Source organism: Octopus sinensis, unplaced genomic scaffold (genome assembly GCF_006345805.1).
Source record: "Octopus sinensis unplaced genomic scaffold, ASM634580v1 Contig18722, whole genome shotgun sequence".
Lineage (NCBI taxonomy): Eukaryota > Metazoa > Mollusca > Cephalopoda > Octopoda > Octopodidae > Octopus > Octopus sinensis.
This window is the reverse complement of record NW_021835987.1, coordinates 205,001-225,092: the sequence shown is the minus strand read 5'-3', so window position 1 is coordinate 225,092 and position 20,092 is coordinate 205,001. Positions and strand designations below refer to the sequence as shown.

Genomic DNA, 20,092 nt, shown 5'->3' with positions numbered 1-20,092 from the left:
CTCCCCCAAATTTTGCAGTTTGGCAACAGAGACAGTAGGATAGGTACCAGACTTTAATAACAAGTGTTGGAATTAATTTGTTCAACTAAAGCCTTCGAGGATATGCTCCAACATGGCCTCAGTCTAACGACTAAAACAAGTAAATTATAAAAATATAGTAAATAATAATGTGTTTTGAATGGCACAACAATGCACTATAAATAATAATAATAATAACAATGCTTGTGTCAGCCAGTAAGCCAATCCCAGGACCAGCCAGGTGTTCAAAACCGATCCAGCCAGCCAGCCAGCCAGCCTAAGCAGGTCTCCAGCCAGCAAACCAAGCCCAGAACCAGCCAGGTATCCAAAACAGGGCCAGCCAGCCAGCCTAGGCCAGTTTCCCGCCAACAAGCCAAGGCTGGGCCAGCCAGGCAGCCAAGTACCGGACAGCAAGCCAGCCAGCCAAGGCCAGGCCATCCATATACATACAATAGAGAGATGCTTTTGTTTCACTTTTAACACGTAATACTGAAATAGTGGAGAAGATATGATATTACTGTGGGCTCGCCCTAGGCAAGAAGTAAAAATCATTTTGCCCATGACACTTCTCGGACCCTAAGTAAGGCATGTGTAAAATTTGAATGGAATTGGTTGTGTAGTTCTCAAGTTTTAGTGATTCACACAGACAGACAAACAGACAGACACATATTCTCAGTTTTATATATATAGATTATGCGCGCTAGGATTCGACCTGGATGAAACGAACTGACCCTATATATATATATATATATATTTATATGTATATATATAGTTGGTTATGGAGAGTGTCATACTGCGTTAATATTTAACACACTCACCGGTTCAATTTCCACTCATTCTTATACTTATTTACTTTTGTCACAAAACAAAAAAGAAGTGTAAATTGAACCGAAGAGCGTGTTAGTTATTAATGCTGAATAAATCTTCTCAGCCACAACAAAATATGTTTCAACACGCGAATTCCCATAAAGAACCATGCAAAACAGGAAATGCTGCGGCCATAGACAGATAGATAGATAGAGAGAGAGAGAGAGAGAGAGAGGGAGAGAGAGAGAGGGAGAGGGGAGAGAGAGGGGGGGAATAAAGAGGGGAGAGAGAGAGAGAGATATGAAAGTCTATGAGAATTACTTCACACAGTTTATGAAGTGTAAAGGTGATTTTTATAAAAATAATGTTATGAAATCTTTTATGGGGATATAACTAACCTATTTTGTGTAGAACCCTTTTTTTTGCTAGAGGGTGAGCGCTTTCCTGTTACCTTTCGAAACACACGTGCTTTTAAAGGGGAAGTCGTTATTTTTGTGGTTTATTTTGGGATTTATGGTTTAAATCATAAATAGCCATTTACCATTGTTTAATGTTGTCAGATGATAGCCACCCGTGACCGAAGAAGACCATCACTGATCATTGAAGACGACACCAGCTTCACCTGGATTCGCACCTGTGGCTTTCATGCTTGTTCTGTAGCGCCCCATACGTGACCGTCCATCGGAAATTCGCCTCCCCTGCGATTGCGCATCACATAATTTTGGCTCCAATAAAGCTAGCACAACACCTCACAAACCCTATCCACAGTAGGTGTCATGATTCACAGAGAAGCCAGTGCAAGATACCCCGAACCAGTACGGGTCACCGTCTTAGAAATGTGGGACCATCGTTATCTCAAACACAATCAAAAGGTTTATAAAATATTCAATGTCATTTCTTCATTATCTGGTTTTATAGAAGAGTGACCATCTCCCAGAGACATTCTTTAACATCTGTCTTCATTTAGGAACCGCATATTTCAAACACTCACTACACATCCCGGGCCTCCTGTACCCCTCACTGCTATTTCATTCCAAATTTGAATATACCCAAGTATTGCAATATAATTTATATTGCATTCTATTATATTTTATAAAATATTTATTAAGATGAATAACAAATCTCCTCTGATCTTCAATTTACTGATGTTGATGTTTCGCATCAGGTCAATCATGGTATAGAAGATCAATAATAAAAGTCAATCCGAATGTGGCAACCACCATTATATTCAAATATGACGTATCTAGTTTTATGTTATTGAATATTTCACCTTTCTTGTCCTTCTTCATGTCCTGTTCATGTATATACCTGTGTGTTTGTATAAAAACATATGTAAATAAACATATTGGAATCATTTGATCAAAAACTTACCTGATCAATATTTTATTGTATGTTTCATTTCTACTACTACTACTACTACTACTACTACTACAATTTTTGATTTTTTGCTCCCTAAGGACCGCAAAAACAGTTAGGATATTACAATGGTCAGCGGATATTTGCATAATCACAATACAAAAATAATACAACACAATAATTATCAAGAAAATTATTATAACCAAATTCCCGATAGTGGGTGGATGCGGTCACCTTTAGGGTAATCAAGGAACCACCAGAGATCCCATCAATGACCCACAAACTATAGCCCCCGCTATCCTACAAGCAAGAGCTTAATGTAGGCCCCACACCTCAGGCTGTCCTCGCCACTTTTACACAACTTTCAACTGTTTTACTGGCCGTGGGCTGCACCTCCCCATTCGTCCTCCCCTTCCTCTTCAGCTAGAATTCACAAACGTTGAAAAGGGCTCGGCCAAAGAGGAACTTGTGTCTCTTATTAGCCATTTCAGTTCTCTTCATTACAAAACTAATTTCAACATATCTCCCAGAAAGAGAAAATCTGCGTGACTTTCCATTCCCTAAAAAGGCGGCGGGGTTACCTTCATTATTGTATCGAATCCTGCTTAAACGATTGGGCCTTGTATGAGTAAAAGCAGAACTGAGTACACTACCATATTTGTAGAGTTAATTCCGGTTTCGGTAAGAATTCCAGGTCAGTGTTCACTGAAAATTATCCACTGGTCCTGAATCGAAAGTATCCCGGAAGTGACCAACCGTGTGATTCTTGCTAAAGCCCAGGGCCACTAATTCCCTATGGAATGGTATGGTGGGGTTTCCAACTACTCATTGCTCGACTAGCAGAAAAAAATGAGCGCTTGACGACACTTTACGTGCCATGTACTTTGTCTCATTGTAAATTTGATTGGAGATATCTGAATCTGAGAAACGTCGATTTCATCTGCCCCACCATCAGAGCACCCCACCTCTCTCTCTCTCTCTCTCTCTCTCTCTCTCTCAAGCTCTCAAGCTCTCAAACTCTCTCTCTTACTCTCGGCACGAGCGTGTTTGTCTCTTTCTTATATTCTTTCTCTTTTCTTCTGCCTGTAGTATTTCGACCTCGCTGAAGTGCCTTGCCCTTCATATATGTTCGATGTCCTGCCATACATCGCAATGGCTAACACTTGATCTATGTGTTTCTAGCAGTTACAGCTACAGTTTTAAAAGTTGGGGTCACAAGATCTGCCCTTTTCTTCCCGTATTTGCTAAGTGGATTAGCCACGCTACCATCACCAACTATCACCTATACAGCTAAAACATGTCCCAACAACAACCTCAACATTGTTATCACCACCACTACCACCGCCACTCTCATAACAACAGTCACAACAATAGCTGCAACATTGACATAACTACCACTACCACCATCACAACCACTATAACCAGCGCTACTTCTGCCTTCCTACAACATCTCACCACAAACACCAACACCACAACCAACACCTTACAACCACTGTCATATCACCGCAGTACAACAAATCACTGTCTCTACCCACCACCACCACCACCACCACCACCACCACCACCAGCACCACCAATACCATGCTTGCAAAAATCATATCCTTAAATCATCCAATCATCACCACAAATACAACATCCCTATCAAGGCCCCATTAAACACTCCACTACTACAACCAACGCCCACCACCACCAACAGCAATATTCACACCTACACATAGTAAACATCCTGATGAAAAAACCGGAAGTCCATGAAGTATATTTAATGAAGTATGGCTTGCTATCGATCGAATATAGTTTCGAATATTTCCCCTTTCTTGTTCTTCTTCATGTCCTGTTATATACATGTGTGTTTGTATAAAAACATATGTAAATAAACATATTGAATCATTTAAGTATATCTAATGAAGTAAGGCTTGCTATCAATCGAATATAGTTTCGACTCAGGTTAGAAATGTTTTCACTAGACTGATCTCAAGTGAACAATAGTGACGGAAGTGGACGGTTGGCATAGCTGTGAAGTTTAGAGGATTGTTGAAGTCAATGTGAAGTGAACAATTCAGACATTTGTACAGATTCATCGGTAGTTTAGTGGCATCAGTTGATAGAACCGGCAACAGTCGACTGTCGTTAATGTTTCCAAAAATAATTGTTAGCTTCATCAGTAACAAAGGTAAGTTTTTATTTCGTTACATTCTTCTGTGTTGGAAGCTCGATGTTGCTGTCCTGCTCTTAACTATGACGGTATACATCCCAGCACTAAAAGACCATTTCGTTGATTCACATCTGGACTTTTTTGCAGAGAATCTTGGAGCAGTGTCTGATGAGCAAGGTGAACGATTTCATCAATATATCCCATCACTGGAACAACGATATTAAGGATTTTGGAATGCAGGAATGTTAGCTGACTAATGTTAGATGTTGTACAGGGATGAACTTGAGACAGAACACCATAGAAAGTCTAAATCCCAAAGATTTTAAGTTGTTGTGCATTTGAGTGTATTCTAACTTATTTGTGCAGAATAATCTTAATTTTGTACATTACAAAGTCATGAAATTATCGTATCTTGCATTCAATATACATTATATATAGACAACCTTCACTAGCCTACTTCGTCATCTGGGGGCATCCCCACAACAATCTCACATCAACGTTTTCCATTTTCTCAATTTATTTACCTCCTCTCTTTCAGGATTTCTCCCTGTTACTCTCTAACAGTTTCCCATCATCACTCGTACCCTCTTACCCCTTCTTCCTTTATATATTAAATTTCTCTCCGCCACTTTGCCGAATCTCTCTCTCTCTTTCTCGCATTCTCTTTCTTATAATTTCTTTTCTCTTTCTTTCTCCCTCTAGCAATCATAGAGCCAAGTATGTCCCGGTTTCCTGTTACCCATCCTGCTGTGATAACAGTGCTTCTGTTAACTCTTGCAACCATTCTGGTTGTTAGCTCAGATCAGGAACGTGAAGCAAGCTACGAACGTTTGCCTCCTGGCTACTCTTATGATTACCTTCAGTCATCATCATCGGAAATATTCTATTCAACACGAAGTCTGCTGGAATGTGCCGGCCTCGCTCTAAGCAGCCAATCAGAATTCTTCCCTTACAACAATGTCAGTCGTGTTTGCAAGAATTACTCACCGAAGAATATAATGACAGTCGTCAGCACGAATGACACCAACGAGATTTCCTTTTATAGATGTAAGTGAAGCATTCTTCTTCTTCTTCTTTTTTTATTTGTTTCAGTCATTTGACTGCGGTCATGCTGGAGCACCGCCTTTGGTCGAACAAATCGACTCCTGGATTTATTCTTTGTGAGCATAGTACTTATTATATCGGACTCCTTTTGCCGGACCTCTAAGTTTGCACAGCTTTTGGTTGGTCTTGTTTGGGACAATCATATGGATGAGGAAACATGATTTTTGGTTGACATCCTTCCTTATAATATCTGGCCTCGTGCATCTATATTTCTGTCAGTTTGAACAGTAAAGTTCCAAAGGAGTGAGATATGATCATTTTCAAGCACTGGAAGTTGTTTGTCTTCCCACCATTTTTTAAATTCCTATTATCATTTCGTATTTGGATTTGGTTTCCAAGATTCTTTATATGAGTTCCTGTGTTGAAGCATATCCTGTTGTGTCTGGGGAGAGTCATTTTCTTTTTGTGCCTTATAATTTCCACTTATAATTTCCATATAAGTGGAAAATTTCCACTTATATCTTGCAACCTTTTCAATAATCTTGACTCTGTCCGTTATTTACACTGCGTTCCTTTTTGTTTGTTTGTGCGCATGTGTGTGGGTCAGTGTGCATGTACGTATGTGTGTATGTATGCATACCATCAAAGTGACATAGGGGTAAAATATACGAAGCCCAGTATACCCATCATGTCTGATAAGGGTACACCAGGCACACGCATTACAACCATATGTGCGCGACATGGTGATCTCATATCAAGTTAACAGCGTATGACCTTGTAGGTGGGGCCCAGTTAGAATTTCCTTCTGGTCAAGTAGCCCATCCCGCTCAAAAAATCCCTGAAGAGGTGAATTATCCAAACCTCCAAGAATTCCTTTCAACACATGGCTATGATGCTCTCCCACTACTTCTGCTCATGATCAGAGATGCACATATCGTCAGCCACTAAGGGACATGGTTGACTGATTAAGGTCAACTGACAAACAAATCTGTGGTATTGAGCAGAATATTTGCTGTAGACCATCTTTTTTACAAAGACAAAACAGTGTACCTGATAACACTTCCAACCAGTTAAGATCAGAAGCCATGAGAGCCACTGCTTGGTACTGCATCAGAGTACTATTATTATTATCATCATCATCATCATCATCATCATCATCATCATCATCATCATCATCACCACCACCACCATCACCACCACCATCACCATCACCATCACCATCATCCACCACCACCACCACCACTACCAGCACCACCACTACCACTACCATCATTATTATATTATTATTATTATTATTATTATTATTATTATTATTATTATTATTATTATTATTATTATTATTATTCTATGTTTGACTTTTGCTTTATGTCTGTACAAGTTGGCTCCAAGTCTCACCCAGAGACCTCAAGAGACAACAGGTTGGAAGTTCTGTGCCATATATTTGGGTTTTTTGGGGTTTTTTTTTTTTTGGTGTTGTACTAGTGAATGTCTAATACATAAAAAAAATAAATAAATAAATTTTAAAAAAGTTTGTTTTAAACCTTGGGATTACAGAGAGAGTATTATTATTATTATTATTAATATTATTATTATTATTATTATTATTATTATTATTATTATTATTATTTTTATTTATTATTATTATCATTATTATTATTATTAAGTAAGAGAGCAGTTTATGCCATCAAAGTGACACTGGGGTAAAATATACGAAGCCCAATATACCCATCATGACTACCCGTCTGATAAAGGTACACCAGGCACATGCATCATAACCATATGTGCGTGACATGGTGATCTCATATCAAGATACACAGCACATGACCTTGCAGGTGGGGCCCAGTTAGAATTTTCTTCAGGTTGAGTAGCCCATCCCGCTCAAAAGGTCCTTGAATAAGGGTTGTTTAAGGATGTTGAAAGAACCACCCATGTTTCCAGAGGTGAAATATTCAAACCCCAAAGAATCCCTCTCAACACATGGCTATGATGCTCCCCACTATTTCTGCTCGTGATCAGAGATGCACATATCGTCAGCCACTAAGGGACATGCTCAACTGGTTTAGGTCAAACAACTGACAAGCAAATCTGTGGTATTGAGCAGAATATTTGCTGTAGCCCATCTTTTATACCAAGACAAAACAATGTACATGATAACACTTCCAATCAGTTAAGATCAGAAGCCATGAGAGCCACTGCCTGGTACTGCATCTATTATTATTATTATTATTATTATTATTATTATTATTATTATTACCATCATCATCATCATCATAATTACAACTACTACTACTACTACTGCTACTTTTATTACTATTATCATTACTATTATTATTATTATTACTATTATTATTAATATTGATATTATTATTATTATTACTACTCTCTCTCTTACTCTTTTACTCTTTTACTTTTTCAGTCATTTGACTGCGGCCATGCTGGAGCACCGCCTGTAGTCGAGCAACTCGACCCCCGGGACTTATTCTTTTGTAAGCCCAGTACTTATTCTATCAGTCTCTTTTGCCGAACCGCTAAGTAACGGGGACGTAAACACACCAGCATCAGTTGTCAAGCAATGCTAGGGGGACAAACACAGACACACAAACATAGACACGCATACATATATATACATATATACGACGGGCTTCTTTCAGTTTCCGTCTACCAAATCCACTCACAAGGCTTTGGTCAGCCCGAGGCTATAGTAGAAGACACCTGCCCAAGGTGCCACGCAATTGGACTGAACCCGGAACCATGTGGTTGGTAAACAAGCTACTTACCACACATCCACGCCTGCGCCTATTATTATTATTATACTACTATTATTATTATTATTGTTGTTGTTGTTATTTTAGATAGCCAATGGATTAAAACATATGCCTTATCAATGGGAGCTGGTTCGAAAGTTTATAATCCATTTTTGAATCTAAGAAGTCCTTCAACCTGGAATGTGGTCAAACGTCACGGTGTCTTTTGTCCGAACTTCTTCCGACATCCTATCCTGGATTTCTGGAACCATCTTGCCATTGATGAGGTATGTATACACCCTTCCACTCTCTCACACACACACACCTACACCTACACACACACACACAAACACACACACACGAAATGAGATTCCTTTACACACACTTTATCATTTATCATAGTAATAGTAATAAAGGTAACTTATATTTTAGATCAGTTTAGATATGGTTCAGGCATATTTTACCCTTAAAAACTGCAATTTTAACCGCGATTTTATAATTATATATATATATATATATATATATATATATATATATATATATATATATATATATATATATATATATATATATATATATTAATATTTATATATATATACATATATATTTATTTATAGAAGAGCGTAGGCTCGAAACGTAAAAGACTTTACTTATTCCTGAGCGTTATACTAATACATCTGTTTGTTTTGTACACCACCTGTCTTTGTCCTTTGTTGTTTTTTCGTAAACTCTCCCTACACACACACACACACACACACACACATATATATATATATATATATATATATATATATATTTATTTATTTATTTATAGATGAGCGTAGGCTCGAAACGTAAAAGACTTTTCCTATTCCTGAGCGTTATACTAATACATCTGTTTGTTTTCTACACCACCTGTCTTTGTCTTTTGTTGTTTTTTCGTAAACTCTCCCTATGCATATATATATATTTTATATATATATATATATATATATATATATATATATATTCATAAATGAAGGTGAAAAATTTGATATTAATTTAATAATACCATCAATTGAACACCAAGTGGCTTAGCACATAAAAACCAAGGGAAAAATACAAATTTATACATAAATATTAGAAAGTGACTACTATGTGGTTCACTCTAGTGCTAAAAATAGCTCCGCTAATGGCATAGCCACTAAAAGCTGTTTCCAAGAAGAAATACCACTACATTTAACGTAAGGTAAGTTTAACACAACGAAAAAATAGATTAACCCTGAACAATTGTTTCATTATTAATGTAATATGCAATTTTACTTACACGACATCCATAAATCTTCAGCAGAGTTTTGTCTTAAATACAATTTATTAAGTCGCAGCGAGCGTCAAATACACGTGCGGTTTAATCGATTGTATTCGTAGTTATGATTCAAATTTCCCCGCCAAAAGGGCGATAAGACTTACTGGAAACGAGTACTGCATAAAGTATTTACTGCAGTATAATTAAATTTATAAAAGAGGGTGAAAAATTTGATATTATTTTAATAATACCATCAATTGAACACCAAGTGGCTTAGCACTTAAAAACCAAGGGAAAAATACAAATTTATACATAAATATTAGAGAGTGACTACTATGTGGTTCACTCTAGTGCTAAAAATAGCTCCGCTAATGGCATAGCCACTAAAAGCTGTTTCCAAGAAGAAATACCACTACATTTAACGTAAGGTAAGTTTAACACAACGAAAAAATAGATTAACCCTGAACAATTGTTTCATTATTAATGTAATATGCAATTTTACTTACACGACATCCATAAATCTTCAGCAGAGTTTTGTCTTAAATACAATTTATTAAGTCGCAGCGAGCGTCAAATACACGTGCGGTTTAATCGATTGTATTCGTAGTTATGATTCAAATTTCCCCGCCAAAAGGGCGATAAGACTTACTGGAAACGATTACTGCATAAAATATTTACTGCAGTATAATTAAATTTATAAAAGAGGGTGAAAAATTTGATATTATTTTAATAATACCATCAATTTAACACCAAGTGGCTTAGCACATAAAAACCAAGGGAAAAATACAAATTTATACATAAATATTAGAGAGTGACTACTATGTGATTCACTCTAGTGCTAAAAATAGCTCCGCTAATGGTATAGCCACTAAAAGTTGTTTCCAAGAAGAAATACCACTACATTTAAGTGGCTATACCATTAGCGGAGCTATTTTTAGCACTAGAGTGAACCACATAGTGATCACTCTCTAATATTATGTATATATATATATATATATATATATATATATATATATATATATATATATATATATATATATATATATACTACTAATATAGCATAAAAGTTTTTTCAGGAAAAAAATTTTATCAAAGGTGGCAGCATATCAAATTACCTTTAAAGGTTAAAATTATAAACAACTTATAAACAAGGGCAAAAGAAAAATTATTTCTATGCCAATATGCTGAGAGGAGACTTTAAGTCGTCAATTTCCACATTTCATTTTACATTCACTATAAATACACTTCGTGCTGAAATTGAGGACAGCTAGCTAACAGAATTTTTTTTAAAAGTTCGTTATTTCTATATTGAATCAATTTCAGGATTAATCCTATTGATTCTTCCCTCTTATGGGGAAAATACGATAAAAAATAAATGAAATATTTACAAGAACCCATGGAAAAAAGCATAAGCAAGATTAATCCCGAAACTGATTCAATACATAAATAACGAACTTTAAAAAAAATTTTGTTAGCTAGCTTTCCTTGATTCCAGCACGTCCTGTATTTATAGTGAATGTAAAATGAAATGTGGAAATTGGCGATTTAAAGTCTCTTCTCAGCATATTAGCATAGAAATATTGTTTTCTTTTGCCCTTATTTATAATTTATATATATACATATATATATATATATATATATATATATATATATATATATATATAATACAAAATGGGACAAGAACGCAAAACATCCAGACAGTTATATGATACAAGAAAGAGAGAACTAAGAAAACAAGGACGTATCATTCGGAGTTTTCTTTCCGCAGTCGAGTTCCAGATTATCTTTGCAATTTCGTCTGGTTATACTCGAGATTGCACCAATCTGGCCAGCCCCTCGGAAAAAACTATGCGAAGAGCATTAGATTCCTTGGAACAAAGCAGCGAATGTATACGAAAACAAGGACGGAAAAGACGGAGAAAATTACACAAATACAAATAACAGGACATAACAACAAGTGTCTTTCGACTAAGGACGAATTAAATTAAGCTGGCATATGATACACGCGCGCGCATGGTTCACTTGACTATCCACTCGCACGCATATATATGTGTGTGTGTGTGCGTGTATATATGCCCTACTGGTAAATTTCAAGCCACTGGCCTCGGCAACCCGATTATACCACCTTATCAACCAGCTGCTTCCATGCACCGACTAAACCACGCTCACTGACATCAGCCAACCACCATGAGCAGGGCCGCCAATCACCAGTCCCTAAAGCTTGTTCATTCCTGTCCATCCGCTTACCCACACCCCTTGTACAAGCCCACACTACTATATGTACACGCGTGCAAACACGTACATATACACCAGCACGCGAATGGTATTCAAGTGCGAATGGTATTCAAGTGCACAAATATGTATATGTGCATATATATATGTATATATATATATATATATATATATATATATATATATATATATATATATATATATATAACTTACAAATAAAGGCAAATGAAAAAATTTATAATGCCAAATATGCCGAAAATTGGTTAGTTCGCAAGAACCCTCCCTTCGTCAGTGATACATGTGGCAAAGAAATAGAGGAGAACTAACCCTGAAATCGGTCCGATATGGTAATAATGGACTTTTTTTAGAAATTTCTGTCGGCTTTTTTTCGAGTAGCGTGCGTATTGTGGTAAATTATATGGTAATGGACAATATGGCCAATTTTTCGGCATATTTGGCATTAGAAATGTTTTCGTTTGCCTTTATTTATAAGTTGTTTATAATTTTTACCTTTAAAAGTATTTCTTAATATGCTGGCCATCGATAAAACTTTTTTCGAAAGAAATTTTTATCCTACATTAAATATTATATATATACATATATATATACATATATATATATATATATATATATATATATATATATATATATATATATATATATATATATGCACATATACATATTTGTGCATGCATAATGGCGTCGTATGTGAATGTGTGTGTATGTATATTGGTGTGGGCGTTTGTATTTATGCGTGTGTGTGTATGTACATATACGTCCACGTATATACATATATATATATATAATTTACAAGATAAGGGGAGAAGAAAAATTCTAATGCCAAATATGCCGAAACAAAACATTTTGTCGATAACCATTATAATTTATGCGTCTCGAAACAAACCGATAGAAATCTCTAAATTATAATGGTTATCGACAAAATTTTTTGTTTCGGCATATTTGTCATTAGAATTTTTCTTCTGCCCTTATGTTATAAATTATGTATAAATTTTACAGTTAAAGACATTTTTTGATATACTGACCATTGATAAAAAAATTTTTCCCGAAAAAAATTTTATCCTATATTAATTGTGTGTATATATATATATATATATATATATATATATATATATATATATATATATATATATATATATATATATATATATATATATATATATATATATATATATATATATGTGTGTGTGTTTGTGTGTTTGTGTGTTTTTTCTAGGATCTCGGGCATCCTTCTTCCGATTGGGCTGAAGTTTGATATGTAGATACCGACGGTATCAGGGCGTGTATAAATCTTGAAAAAAATACAAAAATCGATTCCAGGTGAGAGTGCGATCGATAAAGCCATTTTTGTCCTGCTTTTCTTCCGTCAATTGCACCTTACATTTTTTGTTGTTTTTGTACTGCTTAAAGGCACGTTTCTTTCCTTCCATGCTTACTGTTTAAGCCATGTCTGTGTTCTGCCAGTCAGCAGCCTTATCATAACTGGTAATTTAAACTCTTCGGTTGCATATTTGTGTGAATAAAATCGTTTTTCTTTGGAATAGAAAAAAGTCTCTCTTTATTTCTTCTTTTGCTGGTGTCTCAAATTTAGGTTAAATCAGTGTTTCTTAAAGGGAAGGCCTATAGGACGGTATGGCACATTGTTTTGAGAAAATTCGGTTGAAATGTTTGACAGCTCAGTCCTTTGGACGGGGGGGGGGCGTTTTGCTCGTGTATATATATATATATACATACATATGTGTGTGTGTGTACGTGTGCATGCCTGTTTACAAAGGATAAAAGTAAGCGGGTAGACTGGCATGGTGAAGCGTTGGGGATTGGCGGCTCCCAAAAAATTTGTTGAGTGCCCTTCTTTCGTTAGTATGCTAACTCGTGTATATATATACACGCACAGATGTTATTAATTCCTTGCGGTCAAAGAAATGATGAGTTAAATGTGGACTGGACATTAGACTAACAACCATCAATAAATTTTATTTTTCTGTGTCTGTTTATTTTTTGCGGGCGGGCGGGTGGGGATGGTATGTGTGCGTGCGCGAGTGCGTGTCTGTTATACGTTTGCTTTTATTTTTCTGGTGAAACTGGTGATTTATAAAAAAACAATCCTCTGTTGTGACTATGATTTTCGATGGACGAAATTTAAGCCTTGAAAGCTGGTTCTCTCATGCAAATTTGAAAAGCTCTCCATGGGATGACCTATCTTCAACCGCTCCACATTATTTCTCAATGAAAGGATTTCGGTATGTTCTAAATATATTTTTCTATTTCTTTTTTATAGAAACGTAATATACCAAAAGCACTTTACGCACTCAACTAATATACATATATATATATAGCAATTAAGGACAACTACTTAATAAGGAAAACTTAACAAGAAATTGTCAGGTAGATAGCGTAAAAACCTCATAAGAGAAAAAATTTCGAAAATAATTATTTCTTATTGAACATATTACTTTATATATAGAGGGCATTATACATACATGCCAAAAGGCATTATACATACATGCCAAACGCTAAGAGGGACAATTAGTCATTTCTACCAAAAATATTACTAATCCCACCGAATGCAATTTTTCAAAGTAAGACATTTAAAAAAATATAGACCTGTATCACAGTGATTTCATACTTACGTACTCATCAGCAGGCCTGAATGTATTATAAATAAACAACGACCCTGCCCCGCTTAAGCCGATCAGCTAACTGCTCAACATCAACGAAGCACATGGGTGAGTTTACATATATTACATCCGGATAAATGGCAAACTTTTACGAATTGCATTTCGGGAGAGGAAAAGTTTTTTCGGAATAAAAATTTAGCAATTAAGGACAACTACTTAATAAGGAAAACTTAACAAGAAATTGTCAGGTAGATAGCGTAAAAACCTCATAAGAGAAAAAATTTCGAAAATAATTATTTCTTATTGAACATATTAATTTATATATAGAGAGCATTATACATACATGCCAGAAGGCATTATACATACATGCCAAACGCTAAGAGGGACAATTAGTCATTTCTACCAAAAATATTACTAATCCCACCGAATGCAATTTTTCAAAGTAAGACACCTGTTCATAAATTAATATGTTCAATAAGAAATAATTATTTTCGAAATTTTTTCTCTTATGAGGTTTTTACGCTATCTACCTGACAATTTCTTGTTAAGTTTTCCTTATTAAGTAGTTGTCCTTAATTGCTAAATTTTTATTCCGAAAAAACTTTTCCTCTCCCGAAATGCAATTCGTAAAAGTTTGCCATTTATCCGGATGTAATATATGTAAACTCACCCATGTGCTTCGTTGATGTTGAGCAGTTAGCTGATCGGCTTAAGCGGGGCAGGGTCGTTGTTTATTTATAATACATTCAGGCCTGCTGATGAGTACGTAAGTATGAAATCACTGTGATACAGGTCTATATTTTTTTAAATGTCTTACTTTGAAAAATTGCATTCGGTGGGATTAGTAACATTTTTGGTAGAAATGACTAATTGTCCCTCTTAGCGTTTGGCATGTATGTATAATGCCTTCTGGCATGTATGTATAATGCCCTCTATATATAAACATATATATATATATATATATATATATATATATATATATAGCTGTTTCTTAACACTATATAGTTATTCACGATATTTTCTTGAAACGACCAAAGCATTTCCAGGCTTTCACCATTATATCTTCATTGAATATGATTATTATGCTATACATCTTAACACAGGTTGATATAACCATCTATTTATCAAGCGTAACGCATCGATAGGACAGTTACTGCTATATATGTCCTGAGATAACATCTATTGCTCTCACTCACCGTACAGTTGCCTAAGTGCAACTGTACGTATCAAACAACGTACGCTCATACAGTTATATATAACTGCACATACGCATTGCAACCTGTATGTAAGGACTACAAGTAAACGAGAGAGAGAGAGAGAGAGAGAGAGAGGGGTGGTTATAGAATAGTCCTTCTGAATGGGATCTAGATGTTACTCCATTCGGATTTTCGGTTGAGAGTAGGTTTGTATTCTTGTATACAAACAGCTTCTGTGACCTGTCTCAACATTGCATCGGTGGGATGTGTTGATAGGATGTTGAACTTAAGTTTCCCTAAGGATCCTTTGTGGCAGTCTACAGCATGTTGGTAGAAGATGGAGTTTGGCTTCCTTTCAATGTAGTTGTCCAGGTGTTCTTTGAACCTATCATTGATGCTTCTAGAAGTCTCACCTATGTATGACTCTGGGTTAGTCGCGCAAGCTCTCCCTCCTGGCACTTAATCTGGTATACAGTGCCCTTTGTTTTTGCAGTTTACATGTGGATTTGTCGAACATACTGCACAATTACTTTGACAGGTGATTCTATCAAATGGATAATGCCGATTTGATAGTCCTACCTGTCTTTTCTACAACTTTAATTTTTAGGCCAGTAGTGCGCAGGATTTTCTTGAATGCCTTACTTAGCTCGTTCTTAGGTGTGGTGTCAACGAACATTACTCCGTGAAATCTCCTGTTATCGTACCAAGTAACGTTTCTCTTCCTTTTGTTGGTGTCCCTCTCTAACCTATTCCAGAACTTGTTGCGGTATAGGGGGAATATATCGTTTTCGTCGTTCCTTAGAATGCGTTCGAATCTAGCTTTCGCTCTTTTGTACACTCTGACTCTATCGTCTTGTGTGTATCCGGAGCGTTGCATTTGGAATATGTAGTGCTGGATGTGTTGTTGTCGTTCTTGTGGTTGGCATAGTGGTGATACATTCCTCATTACTCTCATTAAGTCTGCCACTAGGATGTTGAGTTTGGCAGTATCCGACATAGCTGAGTCACTACGGATTACTAGTGGATTAGCCATCGGTTTCTGATAGTGTGAGTGGAGTATACAGGGTTTAATGGTTCCATTAACCATAGCATCTTCCATCCATAGCTCAGTATCTAGGACGGGTAATCGTTTACTGGGGTGTTTAGAGGGGTAGTCTATGGTAAATTTTATACTGCTGTGGATAGAGTCAGCTATGTGTTGTATAGATGTCATCACCTGTTCTTCACTTGGTAGAGGGCCCATAACTGTGTCTGTATTATATTTCACAACAAGGTTAATGTCGTCGACGTAACGAGAGTACATAGCCAAGTGGATGTTACGGTTTGCTAGGCACTGTTTAAAATGTTTGCCCCACCATACCATGAAGAGGTTTGCAACGTCACCGGCGATCCCCACTCCAATAGCACCGCCTTTCGTCTGCCTATATAGTTTGTTGTCAAACTTAAAAATATGTGTTTTTAGCGTAATTCTCAGGCTGACACCGATAGCATGTGCGATGGTGGTTCTAATGTCGTGTGCACTTAAAGGTGGGTAGTCCAGCTTTGTCCATCCCTGCCAGCGCTCACAGTGCGTCTACCTGTATGCTGAGGTAATGGTAGGTGGTCTACCGCGTTTGTTACGGGTGGGACAAACATATAGAAGGTTATTGCGCGACAGGTATGCATTGGTACACGTCAGGGCCAGGAAGAGCCGTAGTTCATATACATCCACATTCTTAAATATCATACCACTCTCACTAACTATTTCTATACATTTATCGACAGCAAAGTCTACATCGATGGAGGGGTATAGTGATACCACATCCATGCTACACACGATGTGGTTCTTGAGGTCACACGTGTTGTTGCATTCGTGGATCCTGCTAAGGAGGTCCTCAGTACTGTCACATACATCCGCAGATAGCTCTATTAATGGTCGTAGGAATTGTGAGAGAAAATATGATATCATAGGATGAAAGGCAAAGTCGACCTCAACGGAATTTGAACTCAGAACGTAACGGCAGACGAGTATTTAAGTTCTACCCGTTAAGGGGCCTCTCTATTTAAGAAGTAGCAGTTTCACTTCAACATTGAAATTTCATTTGTGTCGATGCAGCACGAAGTCTTGTCAGTGAACAGCATACACACACACACACACACACACACACACACACACACACACACACACACACACACACATATTCATTGCCTTTCAATTGTGTGTATGTGTATCTATGTGTGCGCGCGGAGGTGTCACTGTTGAAGTCGCTCGTGCAACTTGTGTAAATATTTGTTTCTTTACTACCCACAAGGGGCTAAACATAGAGGAGACAAACAAGGACAGACATGTATTATCATGTTGGAAAACAACACTCTTCCTGTTGGTCAATTCTGGACGTTTCTCTTGAATTACTGCTTTTAACTCGTCCAGTTGTGTGCAGTATTTCTCAGAATTAATTGTCTGGTTACTTGGGAGAAGCTCATAGCACAGAAATCCTTTGCAATCCCACCAGACAAAAAGCAAGACTTTGTTAGGGTGAAGACCCACTTTTGGGTTGGTTAAGGGTGGCTCATGTCGCTTACACCAGGATCGCTTTTTCTGAACATTTCGGTAGATAATCTATTTCTCATCATCTGTCACAATTTTCTTTAAAAAAAGGCGCGTTTTCATTCCGTTTATAAAGCGAATCACAGATAGGAATGCGATCGAAAAAGTTCTTCTCACTCAACTCATGTGGTACCCAAACATCGTAGCGATTTGTGTACCCAAGCTTTACCAGGTGCTCATGAATGACGGATTTTGATAGGTTGAGGCCTTCTGCGAATTCTCGGGTTGTGCGATGTGGGTTATTCTCAGTTAATGACTTGATTTAGTCATCATCTGTAGTGGATGGTCTACCTGATCGCTCTTTATCAATTAGGCTATAATCTCCAGCTTGGAACCTTGCTAACCACTTCCGTACAGTTCTTTCAGATAAAGAAACATCACCGTTAACTACGTTAACGCCTATTTTCTCTTTTCTTACACTTCTTATCTATACGAGGTACCAAAACCCTCCAATCATTGGCCGGAAAGGTCCACCACTATACGTCTGCTTCCAGCACACGACTTGATCTCACCGCAGACCCCATAAGAAAGAGGCCGTCTTCAACCTGCTGCTTCTTGACATGATCTCATTTCCTTCCCCTTACGGTCCCTTTCAACGTCAGTCCCTCTCCCCTCGGTCACTCATCCTTCATCCAAACATGAACAAGGAAATAGAACTGAAAACAAGTGAGTATATTAATTCATTTTTATTACAACGTGACTCAAGTGAGGAGAGTTTCGTGCATTGTCACCTATCTTATCAAGCAGGTTTCAAATTGTGTCTGGGTGAGTGGGGTGTTTATATTCACATAGATACAGATTGAAATGATTAATACAATTATCACCGGATTGTTCTACAAGAAATTAGAAACAACAGACTTACAGGATCACGTCGATTATCAATATTAATTGTTTTCAAATTCTTTGCCCGTTGAGCAATTCAATAATTGAATAAATAAAAAAAAATAGGGTACAATAAATTATGTAAAGAAAAAAGTTAAAGAATATATGAATATATAAGCATACACATAAGCAGGAGTACCATAAACAGGAGTACCATAAACAGGAATACCCCGAACACGGTGTCACAGAGTTAACTTTCTAGTTCATTGAAATCGAATAATTTCTTTTAAAAAATAGCTGAATAATTTTTATGATTATTATTTAATTATGATACCAAATCAAACAGAATTTATAAACCTGACGTCAAAACTATATTGCAAATATAGAACGTGCTCCGTCTGAATCTTTGTAAGTTTCAAATCTGTCCTTAGCGTTACGAAACAGAAATTGAAGCCTTGTAGGAAATACCTCCTGCACTGCTAACTGAATGCGTTCTTTAAGTCCAGCCAAACTATTGCTCCATTCTGGGGGTGGAGGCAGAGAAAATGAATTGAACAAAATTGAAAACAATGCTATCGTTGACAGAAAAGTGGGATCCAACAGGAATGTAAAAGTTATTTTATAAAATGAGAAAAATTATAAAATTATAGGCAAAATTAAAAATTTATATGTTTTTGGCAGATATTAAACATGATAAACGTAAATAAAAGTGAGTTTCCTAAAGAATTTTCCGATTTCATTGAAAATAATTAATTCTGGTCACCCTGTATGTGTGCACATGCATATACACACACATATATAATAAGCATACATTGATATGCTCATACACACATGCATAGTTACATGCGTGGTTGTGTGGTTAAGAAGTTAGCTTCGGAACCATGTGCTTTCGGGTTCAATCGTACTGTGCAGCACCTTAGACAAGTGTCTTCTACTTATAGTCCCGGGTTTTACTATGCAACTAATTATTTGTGAGTGAATTTGGTTGACAGAAGCCGTGTGGTCACGTTGTATAAAGAAGATCTTTTGATTGGTTAGTTACAAATTCAAGCGGATGAAGATGGCCATGGAATCAGCTGTTTCCGAATCTGCAAAATAATAAAAGTAACAACAACAATAACAACGAAATTAACAGCAAAATTAATAAGAATATCGTCTCTCTTCGAGGTTCTGAGTTCAAAATATCGCAGAGATCGATGCAATCGACGAATCTTCTCCCCACGAAACTGCTGGC

The 20,092-nt window shown here is 36.6% G+C and overlaps 1 protein-coding gene across 1 annotated transcript in view; it reads right to left on the bottom strand.

Moving 5' to 3' along the window:
* Nucleotides 1–20,092, bottom strand: part of LOC118761915 — a 116,305-nt gene that overhangs the window by 77,570 nt on the left and 18,643 nt on the right. The window lies entirely within an intron of this gene.